Genomic DNA, 11556 nt, shown 5'->3' on the forward strand with positions numbered 1-11556 from the left:
GCAACATATATTAAGGTAAAAACTTACAGAATACACAGGACATGTATAAATTATGTTTTATAGCTATATAACAATACTTCTAAATATAATTCTTTACATTTTAAATTGATGGGTGGAAAAAATCATTTCTGTGTTGGATTTAATTCATTGTGCACCACTGACGTGTGTGTGTGTGTATGTGTCTATATATACATGCATGCATGCATACATTAATACATACAAATATATACAGGAATATGTATAGATAGATGATGATAGATGATAGATAGATAGATAGATAGATAGATAGATAGATAGATAGATAGGAGAGAGAGAGAGAGAAAGATGGATAGATAGATATGAGAGAGAAAGATGGATAAAGATAGATAGATAGATAGATAGATAGATAGATAGATAGAGATAGATAGATAGATAGATAGATAGATAGATAGAGATAGATAGATAGATAGATAGATAGATAGATAGATAGATAGATAGATAGATAGATAGGAGAGAGAGAGAAAGATGGATAGATAGATATGAGAGAGAAAGATGGATAGAGATAGATAGATAGATAGATAGATAGATAGATAGATAGATAGATAGATAGATAGATAGATAGATAGATAGATAGATAGATAAATGAGATACACACACACACACAAATATATAACAGGAAAAAAATGACAAAGCAGTGTAAATAAAAAGAGGGCAACTGAGAGTAGAGTCAATCCACAACTCATAGAATGGATTTATTTTTGAATTTGGAAGATACATTTGTGCTTTTCTTGGCTCTGCACAAAAACAAAAGATAAGATGATTTCAGGAAATGTTTGGATTATATAAGATTCTACACATATGCTTTACCATGATAAGTTTAGTGGTCTCAGGTCTGTTCCAATTTGCAAGTTGGCAGAGTCTACAGACTGAGGACAATTCAACTATCTCCTGCTCTTCCTTTACTGCAATCTTAATGTATTCCTTCTAATTGTACATTATCCTTCAAAGCTGAAACCACTTGGCTTCCTGTCTCTTCTTGATATCAACAGCGTTAAATCAAAGTTGATTTGAAAACTTTCTTAGTGTGCACCACCTCCTTAAAATAGAGCATAATCAATCCAGGCTCTCGGAGTCAAAATAAGAACATGAACATTAATCAAAATTTAATTATCTTGGTTTTCTATTGACTTGGGAAATCTTAGATAACTTCTGCAACCAAGTGCCATATTTTTTCCCCTTTATCTTATGGGGGAGCCTCTGAGACCTGAAATGGAATAACAAGAAACAATGGATGGAAACTGAGCAAAAAGAGAAGCAACTTAGAACTAAGGAGAAATTTCCTGACAGTAAGAACAATTAACCAGCGGAACAGCTTGCCTTCAAAAGTTGTGGGTGATCCAACACTTGATACTTTTAAGAGAATGGACAGAATTCATTTAAAATGGTCTAGGGTCTCCTGCAAGGAGTTGGACTAGATCTCCAAGGTCCCTTCCAATTCTGTTATTCTGTTATCTGTTTAACAATGTCATGGTGTCATAACTATATTTCATTAGACCCATCTCTGAATTATTTCAAAACTGAATGAGTACATTCTTTAATCTTATGCAAACTATGAGCATTGTTTTCTTTTTGGTATTTCTTGTTGTTGTTAGTTGCAAAGTCGTGTCCGACCCATCGCGACCCCATGGACAACGTTCCTCCAGGCCTTCCCGTCTACCATCCTCTGGAATCCATTTAATCTCATGCCAACTGCTTCAGTGGCTCCATCCAGCCATCTCATTCTCTGTTGTCCCCTTCTTCTTTTGCCCTCAATCTTTCCCAGCATTAGGCTCTTCTCCAGTGAGTCCTTCCTTCTCATTAAGTGGCCAAAGTATTTCATCTTCAGGATCTGACCTTCTAAAGAGCAGTCAGGATTGATCTCCTCTAGGACTGACCAGTTTGATCGCCTTGCAGTCCAAGAGACTCACAGAGTCTTCTCAGCACCATAGTTCAAAGGCCTCAATTCTTTGGCGCTCAGCCTTCCTTATGGTCCAACTTTCATTGGTATTCCTAATCCCATTAAAAAAAAGTGACCTAACATTATTTCCTAATTATTAATTTTTAGAAGTATAAATTTCTAACAAGACTTTAGGTCAAAATTTCATTTATTCAGTTTTCCATTTGATTTAGATGGCTTTGGCCCAACCTCATTTTTTTACATTTGGTGATGCACAAAGGATTTTTTGTTTGATTTGGCAAATATCATTCATCTTTTGACACTTAAAAAACAACTTAGTGTTTTAACAAGTTTGAAAAACTTTTGTTTAGCCTTAGTTTCTACATGTAAAGAAGATGACTAATTGGCAGAAGCAACAGAAAAATGTTCCAAAAGTTATTATTTTTTTTTTCAAAACAACACTGGTGAAAGAAAGATTGTATGGTAAGTGATATTTCAACACTAACAAAGGAGACAGCATATTTCTTGACTAATCTTAACATCTTAACATTTCTGAGATATCACAGAGCAATTTCTCATCAGCTAGCATTTCACACATTCTTATTAGATATGTTCAGGAGATCTAATGTAATCTAATTATATACATTAAATTATTCTTTTTGTAAGCTAACTAAAATGACTATAAAAAGAAGGCCAATTGGAAAGATTTTATCTGGTCGTGTTCATTCATACTCTTGAGCTGGCTGGATGAATGAATAGACTTGGTGTGTGTTGGGAGTGAGCGATGATTCTTCTATCTTAATGATTTGTCCTTATTGACTTGGGTTGTTCAACAGCTCCATGAGCAGAGGTGGGAAAAGTAGCAAATTCAATAGCACGTAGACTTACATACCATTTCATAGTGCTTTACAGCCCTCTCTAAGTGATTTACAGAGTCAGTATATTGTCCTCAGCAATATGGGTACAGTGGTGGGTTGCTACTAGTTCGCCCCGGATCATGCGGAGGCTCCGCCCACCTGCCCAGATGCTTCTGTGCAAGCGCAAAAGTGTCACACGCCCACGAGCGAACAGGTAGCGACAGGATTTGAAACCCACTACTCTATGGGTCATCATTTTACCGACCTCAGAAGGTTGGAAGGCTGAGTCAACCTTGACCCACTCAAACTCCAGGCTGTGGACAGAGTTTGCCTGCAATGCTGCACTTTAACCACTGGGCCATCATGACTCTTTTTGTAAAAAAAGTAATGATAGTAAGAGAAAATTCATCTGGATCCTTTGGATGAGGTGCAGTCTGAATGTTTATTATTTATTTATTATTTATTATTCAAACTTCTATACCGCCCTTCTCCTTTCGGGCTCAGGGCGGTGAACAGCCAAAATAAAAACATTTATACATAAAGTTACAGTTAAAAATAGATTTAAAATAATTAAATAGATTTGGCCCGTAATTTAAAACTTATCAATTTAAAATGAATGTTGATGTGCAAAGACATTTCGGTGTTCCCATTCTTGTGTTATGGCAAATCTAGACAGCATACTAAAAAGCAGAGACATCACCTTGCCAACAAAAGTGTGTATAATCAAGCCTATGGTTTTCCCAGTTGCAATGTATGGCTGTGAAAGTTGGACCATAAGAAAGGCTGAGCGCCAAAGAATTGAGGCCTTTGAACGATGGTGCTGGAGAAGACTCTTGAGAGTCCCTTGGACTGCAAGGTGATCAAACCTGTCAGTCCTAGAGGAGATCAACCCTGACTGCTCTTTAGGAGGCCAGATCCTGAAGATGAAACTGAAATACTTTGGCCACCTAATGAGAAGGAAGGACTCACTGGAGAAGAGCCTAATGCTGGGAACGATTGAGGAAGGGGACGACAGGAAAGGGGCAAAAGAAGAAGGGGACGACAAGGAATGGGGTGGCTGGATAGAGTCACTGAAGCAGTCAGCATGAGCTTAAATGGACTCCAGAAGATGGTAGAGGACAGGAAGGCCTGGAGGAACGTTGTCCATGAGGTCGCAATGGGTTGGACACAACTTCACAACTAACAACAACAACAGCAACAGCAGCAACAACAACAACAAATTCTTGTGTTAGTTGCTATGCTGCACAAGATCCCCTTTTGAGCACCTAGACTTTGACACGGGGGAGGTTTTATAGATCCCTCAATCTTGATACAAGATTACTTCAGAAGGCTTAGAGTTAATGGTTTGTCCCATTATGATACCTTTCTATTATTGCTAAACAATCTTGTTTCTATTTACTAATTCCTGAACTGTCTTTTGTCCTTTAAATTCTCATTACATCCCTATTTACTTACATTGATTGCTCAAATACCAGAGGACTAGGATTTAGCTGTTATAATGCCTATCCCCAAACAAAAATAGCAACCAAGATTCGCCTGCCAACTCTCAGCTTCTTAAGCATAATGTAATTTTATACCAAGCATGTACATAAAGAGCTGTCCAATTGCATCAATCGTGAGCATATTTTGATAGATGATTAGGCTGATTTTAGAGCATCTATTTTCATCATGCCATTATAATTCAACACCTGACCAAAAAAGATTAATCTGAGCCAGGTTCTGTATAATAAACTGCACTTAGTGTAAATGTATTAAAATAATGCATCATTGCCCCTAGCAAACTAAGTGATTCTGTATGTGTCTTATTCCAGTTTGGAAACTGTGATGATCTGGATGGAAAACAATAAGCTTCAGATGAACCCTAGCAAGATGAGTTGCTTTGGGTTTTAGGGCCCTGTGTTTCTAGGACTATACCATCTTTGGTACTAGACAGAGATACACAACCTCAAAACAGATCCTGTGCACAATATGAGTATCCTCCTTGACTCACAACTCCTACTCAAGAAGCAGTGGCAGTTGTGGCTAGGATACTATTTGCACAACTTTGTATTCTGCACCAATTGTTCCTGTTTCTGGATTAAGAGCCCGATTTAAAGGCACCCGTGCTCTGGTTACCTCCTGATTATATTACTGCAACATTTTCTACATGGGAGTGCCCTTGAACACTATATGGACATTTCAGCTGATACAGAATGTGAAATAAGGGGAATTTATGTGCACTCTTAAATAGTCCAGTTTGCTCTCTACTCTAAGAGTTGCATTGGCCTGCAGGTTTGGTTCTGGGTTCAATTCAAGATATTGGTGTTGCTCTTTAAAGCTCTAAATGGCATGGGACCTGGTTATCTGAGGGACTGTCTCTTCCCAATTTCATCCACTCATCCCATCAGATCTAGCAATGGATACAGTATGTTATATGTATAACATTGCTACAGGGTCCATTGCATTTGGTCGGCCCTAAGCAGAAAACACTTTCTGCTGTCACAGTCATATTGTAGAATCCTCCCCAGATACAAGATTGGCCTCATTACTCCTGAGCTTTCAAAGGTCCCTCAAGACCTAATTATACCAGCAAACCTGGGGACTCCAGGGATGAATGGACTCCTGAGGTGGATTTCTTATTATTAACATTTCTCTGTCTATTATTCTCTTTTCCTGTTTTACTTTCCCAATTATAGTTTTTAATGGTCTTTTAATAATTACCATATGATTTAGCTAATGATTGTTTTGTTTATTTATACTTTTTTTTCACTAGATTATTGTACATCACCCAGAAAAAAGAAAACTTTCTGTGAGATGGGTGGCCATATAAATTTGACAGATAAATAACTATTTTTTGAAAGAAAATAGTGACTCTAGGGCTGCGTTTGGCCTCATTTTCATTTTAAAAAAAAGCTGTGAGGTAAACTCACAAACACTAAATAAATAGATCGCTACTTCTGCTAATGCATAAACATAGTGAGTACTCAGAAATAAAGGAATGAAGTATGTAGGGTGATACTTGAAATTCCATCTTAAAAAAAAAAAAAAGACAGGTAAGCTGTTCAAATTGTACAACAACCCTCTTGTGGCCAAAATAAATAATTTGGAGCATCATATCCCAAAACTAGTCAATAGACACTAATGAGGTGCTTTAAATATTTAATCTTTAAGTATTTGGGTATGGTTTTTGTAGATCTACCAAATGTAGTGCCCACTAGGCTATGTAATTCAAAAGCACAATAATCAGTGACAGGAATGTGAAAGGAATTCCTTCAGCTTTGCTAGAAGGCTATATGTGCATCAAACTGCCTCACACTTTTATTTCTGTTTCTTCCGTTGTTACTTTGTACTCAAAAATAAGAATGCAAATATCACCAATCTATTGATTCCTAGTTTTATACATACTGTAGAAATCTAGTTGACATCATACTTTCTAAGATACTGAACATTTTTATTCAGAATTTAACCTACAGCTGTATTCCTTTTTCATATGTATTACAAAAATCAGATTATCTTCAATCAGAAATATAAATGGCAAGCTGTCTTTTTTCATATTTTACATCACATTAAGAATCATTTTATTCATTAAATCCTGCTTTTCTATTCCAAGTTATAGTCTTCCACATGCCAATCTAGGCTTATAGATAATTGATTTCCATCACTGTTATAATTCTGCCAAACCATTAAAATTAGGACAGAAATAGTTTGCTGGTTCTCCTCCAAATGATAAGGGCTTTGAATGGATGAGTTTTATTCCTTTTATGTTTTAGCTTTTTCTAAAGCCATATATGGGGAATCTCAGCTACTAATTCATACGACTGTTGACGTGATCCATAAGCACTATCACCCTTACGATTCTGGAACTTTTAGGGGTACTCCAGAAAACAGTTAATGAGTACATCTGAAAAAAAAAATGCTGATGATATTTGATTTTGTTGTTGATTTTCAACAGAACTGTCTACAAAAGAAGCATGGAAGTATTCCAAATGTGTCCTGAAGGCCAAGATTTATCCACCTCCACTTTTTTCACTCACTCATCAATCAAGTTATAAAAATAGCACTACAATCTTCAATTAAGTTTGCAGAATTAGAAGACTGAGTTAAAAAACCATATCAGCTTCATTTTGGTGTACTTCAATATGCAGTGTATAATGTAGACCCTCCTGCTCCAAAAAGAATTAGAGATAATGCATAAAAAGCTACGGGTACATTCTAACACTGAATTTATTTGGTCAAATTTACAGATAAAACATCAAGCTCATTGATGAATTTTATTCAGTCCAGGAATGTTATATAATTCTTGGCAACTAAAAGAGTTGAAGTCTGGACACAAATAGTGCATTAAAGTTCTACACCAAATTTAAGGGCAAAGAAATTGGTTGGATTATTTCTTGAAATATCTCTGGTGAAAAGTAATAATACTCCAATAATTTTGTAAAAGCAAAGCTATACTGTAATGGTGACAGCAGCATCATTATTATTTTTTTTTTTTAAAAAGAATTTTCTTATGAAATCCCTTGATATTTAATTAGATATTACTTGCAAGTTAAGAGAAAGTAGAACAATGTCTGCTTGGAACAATTTGCTTGCTTATCTTATCCAAATTTTCATTAAAGTTTTGAGCCACGGTGGCGCAGTGGTTAGAGTGCAGTACTGCAGGCAATGTCTGCTGACTGCCGGCTGACTGCAGTTCAGCAGTTCAAATCTCACCAGGCTCAAGGTTGACTCAGCCTTCTATCCTTCCGAGGTTGGTAAAATGAGGACCCAGATTGTTGAGGGCAATATGCTGACTCTGTAAACCGCTTAGAGAAGGCTGTAAAGCACTGTGAAGTGGTATAGAAGTCTAAATGCTATTGCTATTGCTAGAGGATCTATCCTCAGTTTCTAAGAAACTTCAAGATTCCAAACACCACCAGGAAAAAAAGCTATTTAATGAGTTAAACACTATTTAATTCATCCTGGGTATTGTCATGATCTGCTTATATCTAGAAACCTTTGAATCCCAAACCTGAGATTCCTATGGAAACATCAGTGAGTTTGAAATCTAGGAATATGACTAGTGTTGGGTACTTGCCAACATCAAAATGAAGCTAAGCTAAGCTATAAAGGTTGTATTAGCAAAATAGACAGCTGCTAAGGAAGCAACTATTCCTTAATCCCTAAATTATCTTGGTTGGGGAAAAAAAAAACAGAGGGGGGGTGGAATCCCCTAACTTTGCCAAGAATGCAATTAACTTTGTTTGTTAGAACTATTTACAATAACTCAGCGGATCTCCAAGCTAGCATAAGATATATTTATTCCTTTAAAGTTGGTTAACTGGAGGGAGAAAAATAGAAGAAAAGCAAATGAAGGATGAATGAAATAAAGAAAAGGAAAATAAATGCCACTTCCTGCACAGAAATAACATTTCCACTTTGGGCACTGCTTTCTCACCCCAAGTCATCCAAAGAGTTCTGAAGCTGGTAGTGTTATCATTCTCACTGCTGCAAACCTACAAATGCTGGGAATAAGCAAGGAACAGCATGAACTAATCAGTGTTCTTTCAGCCAAATAATGGAGAGCAGACAAGTCATCATTTTTACTACTACAGCATCTCCTCAATAATAATAATAAAAGAATCCCCTCGGCTCCACTCAACAAAGAGAGGGGGAAAAAATGGAACTGCTAGTGGTCCTATGTTTTCAATACATATCTGAAGGTACAGTGATGGCATCATAGTGACATTTTGCAGCCAGGAATTTTTCTTATTCATGGTTGGTTGTACATTGCAGGATTTATTTATTCTCTATGTGGATGTTATGGAATAGGGAGAAAATGACAGCATGCTTGAACCTAAAGGCTGAAAGTAGGATAGGACAGAAATTTCACTGCATGTATCATTAGCATGTTCCTTCTCCTTCTCCTTCTCCTTCTCCTTCTCCTTCTCCTTCTCCTTCTCCTCCACCTCCTCCTCCACAAGATGATGTTCTATCATCTTGAAGATTGGTGAAGACAAAGGAATTGAAAAACATGTCTTTTAAAAAAAGATGATACATTTTATGTTTGGAGATATATATGTATACACACACACACACACACACACACATATACATATATACATACATATATATTAAGTGTTTTTCTATCGAGACACCTGGTCTACCCCAGCATGTGGGAGGGAGCAAACTGCATCCCTTTTGCCTTTCAGCTCCAATCCAAGAGCCCTCAAGCAGTCGCATTCACGACAAACCATTTTTATACCAAATTTATATTTTGCTGATAAAGAAATAAAGGGAGACTAGTATAGATCTATTTCAAGCTATTTAGCTCTCATCAGCTAGCCATACCTTTACTTGGATTCGAACTTGGGCTGCCTGTATGTTAGGCAGTTGTATTAACCTCTGAGCCAAGGCAGGCAGCCCAAGTTCAAATCCAAGTAAGGGTATGGCTAGCTGATGAGAGCTAAATAGCTTGAAATAGATCTATACTAGTCTCCCTTTATTTATTTATCAGCAAAATATAAATTATATATATATATATATATATATATATATATATATATATATATATATATATATATATATATATATATATATATATATATATATATATATATATATATATATATATATATATATATATATATATATATATATATATATATTAGCTAGGTTTTTCCTACGTAACCAAGCTACAGCCCTAGCTCAGTGGAGTCACATCCACTCGATTTTGGGCTTTTTCCTTCTGGCAGCCAGCAGGCCTTATGCTGCCCTATGCTGCCTAGTGAGAGACTATATATATATGTCTTCTTAAGTTTTCGTGGGTGTGTATATGCAAAAAAATAAAATCTCTGGTGTTTTCCCGCGTCATGTTAAATAAGTTATTTAAAATGTTTAAAATTCTGGTTAAAATCCTAGCTTAAAATCTTCCAAAAATCCTTACAGAGCACTCTGCAAGGTCCTTTAAAACCTTAGCTAAAATCCTACCAGTACCTTAAAAGTTTTTCTTTCTAGCAATGTTTCGACAGGCTCACAACCCTGTCATCTTCAGGCTCTTGTTTAGTTTAGAAGCTATGGGTTGCGAGGTCGGAGCTGTCATTTTTCTATGTTTGCTGCTGCTGACGTATGCTGGTTAGCCTGTAACTCTGTGTCCTGATTGGAGGACAGCAGTTTTTCTTCCTGCTTCCTCATCCTGGCTGTTGAGCTACGTGTTACAGGCCCAGCTTTCTCAGGTTCTCTATTATTATCTGTCTGCTGTAGAGGGGAAAGGATTCTGGTAGGCATCCCAGCACCCTTGATTGTTAGTTGAGATCTCAGCCTGTCTTCTGGCTCAATCCTCTCTCTCTCCCTATTGCTAGCCACTCTCTGCAAAGAGGGAAGAATTCTGGCAGGCCTTACAACACCACTGGTTGCTTGTTGGAATCTCTGCCTCTCTTCTGATGTTAACACTCGAGTTTCTCTCAGTGCAGGTCCCCAAATACTTGATAACCTAGAGGCGTTGTCTCGTCTGTTCATATTCTGTGGCCTCTTTTCAATTTTGATGGCCTCCCTGATTATTCTTTTCCATTGTCTGTCAGCTCTGCTTAGTCACCCTCTGGTTGGTCTCGCTGATTTGCTCTGTTTGCTTTCACTTCGCTGCTTCCTTATGGCTCAGCCTTGCTGATCTGTTCGGAGTCTCTCTCTTACTTATACTTCCGTCACTGTATGTATGTACCTTTCACAGTCTTATTCTTTGTTGATTTGGTGATGTCTTTATTCGATCTTCGCTTCCATTTCTGAGATGGCAGTCAGCGTTCCGGCCAGCCCAGAAAGGGCTGGGTTTTTTTCAGTCGGAATTAAGGGGTTTTCCCTGAACCTTCGGGGCGATTGCTGTCACCTCCGAGGTCCTCAGGATTTCCCCTTTAATCTATTGACCTCTTCGTGGTCAATAGTGCCAAAAAAGTGGCTCCCAGATCGAAAATTGGAACTTAGGGAACGGAGCGCAGTCCCCTTGGTCCCTGACATGCTGATGTCACCGCTGGAAGATCTAAACATTTTAACTAACTTATTTAACATGACGCGGGAAAACACCCGAGATTTTAATTTTTTGCATATATATATATATATATATATATATATATATATATATATATATATATATATATATATATATATATATATATATATATATATATATATATATATATATATATATAATATATACACACACACACATACTGTATATGTGTGTGTATTCATTATGTTTGATTATGTATACAGTATGTGTTCATTCATTATATCCAAAATAAATATCAGAACAAGATCTTTAAAAATAACGAACACTTCAAACTGCTAATTCATAAAACAGCATATGTAAATGAAAATGAACACAGGTTCTAGTATAAAATGGATCTCAGTGGATGAATTCTGTGAATGGACTAGGACATGCAACTTATTTGTTTCACTGCTGTTGAATCTTTTTTAAATGAGCAGCCAGCATTGCTACCTAATCAGATTGGTTAATATCCTGCTGTTGATCTGTACATAAACAGTATGTTCACTGCACTGTTATAGTAACTCTCAGACAGAAAAAGAGAGGCAAAAAAGATCCTCAAACTTTTTTCCCCAAATGTGATAAAATGATATTCCCTGTTCTTTTGCATCTTTTGCCATACTAAATGTAGGCTAACCTATTGTAATTGAAGACATAATGAAGATAGAGGGAGGGAAGGACAATGGTAAACCTTTATTTGGTATTATTTGTTGCTTACTATCAAGTTGGAAAAAAGGAAGGAAGGAAGGAAGGAAGGAAGGGGAAGGAAGGAGAGAAAGAAAGAAAGGATAAGA

The sequence above is a fragment of the Pantherophis guttatus genome, chromosome 5 (assembly GCF_059756535.1).
Source record: "Pantherophis guttatus breed Tessera chromosome 5, ASM5975653v1, whole genome shotgun sequence".
Taxonomy (NCBI): Eukaryota; Metazoa; Chordata; class Lepidosauria; order Squamata; family Colubridae; genus Pantherophis; species Pantherophis guttatus.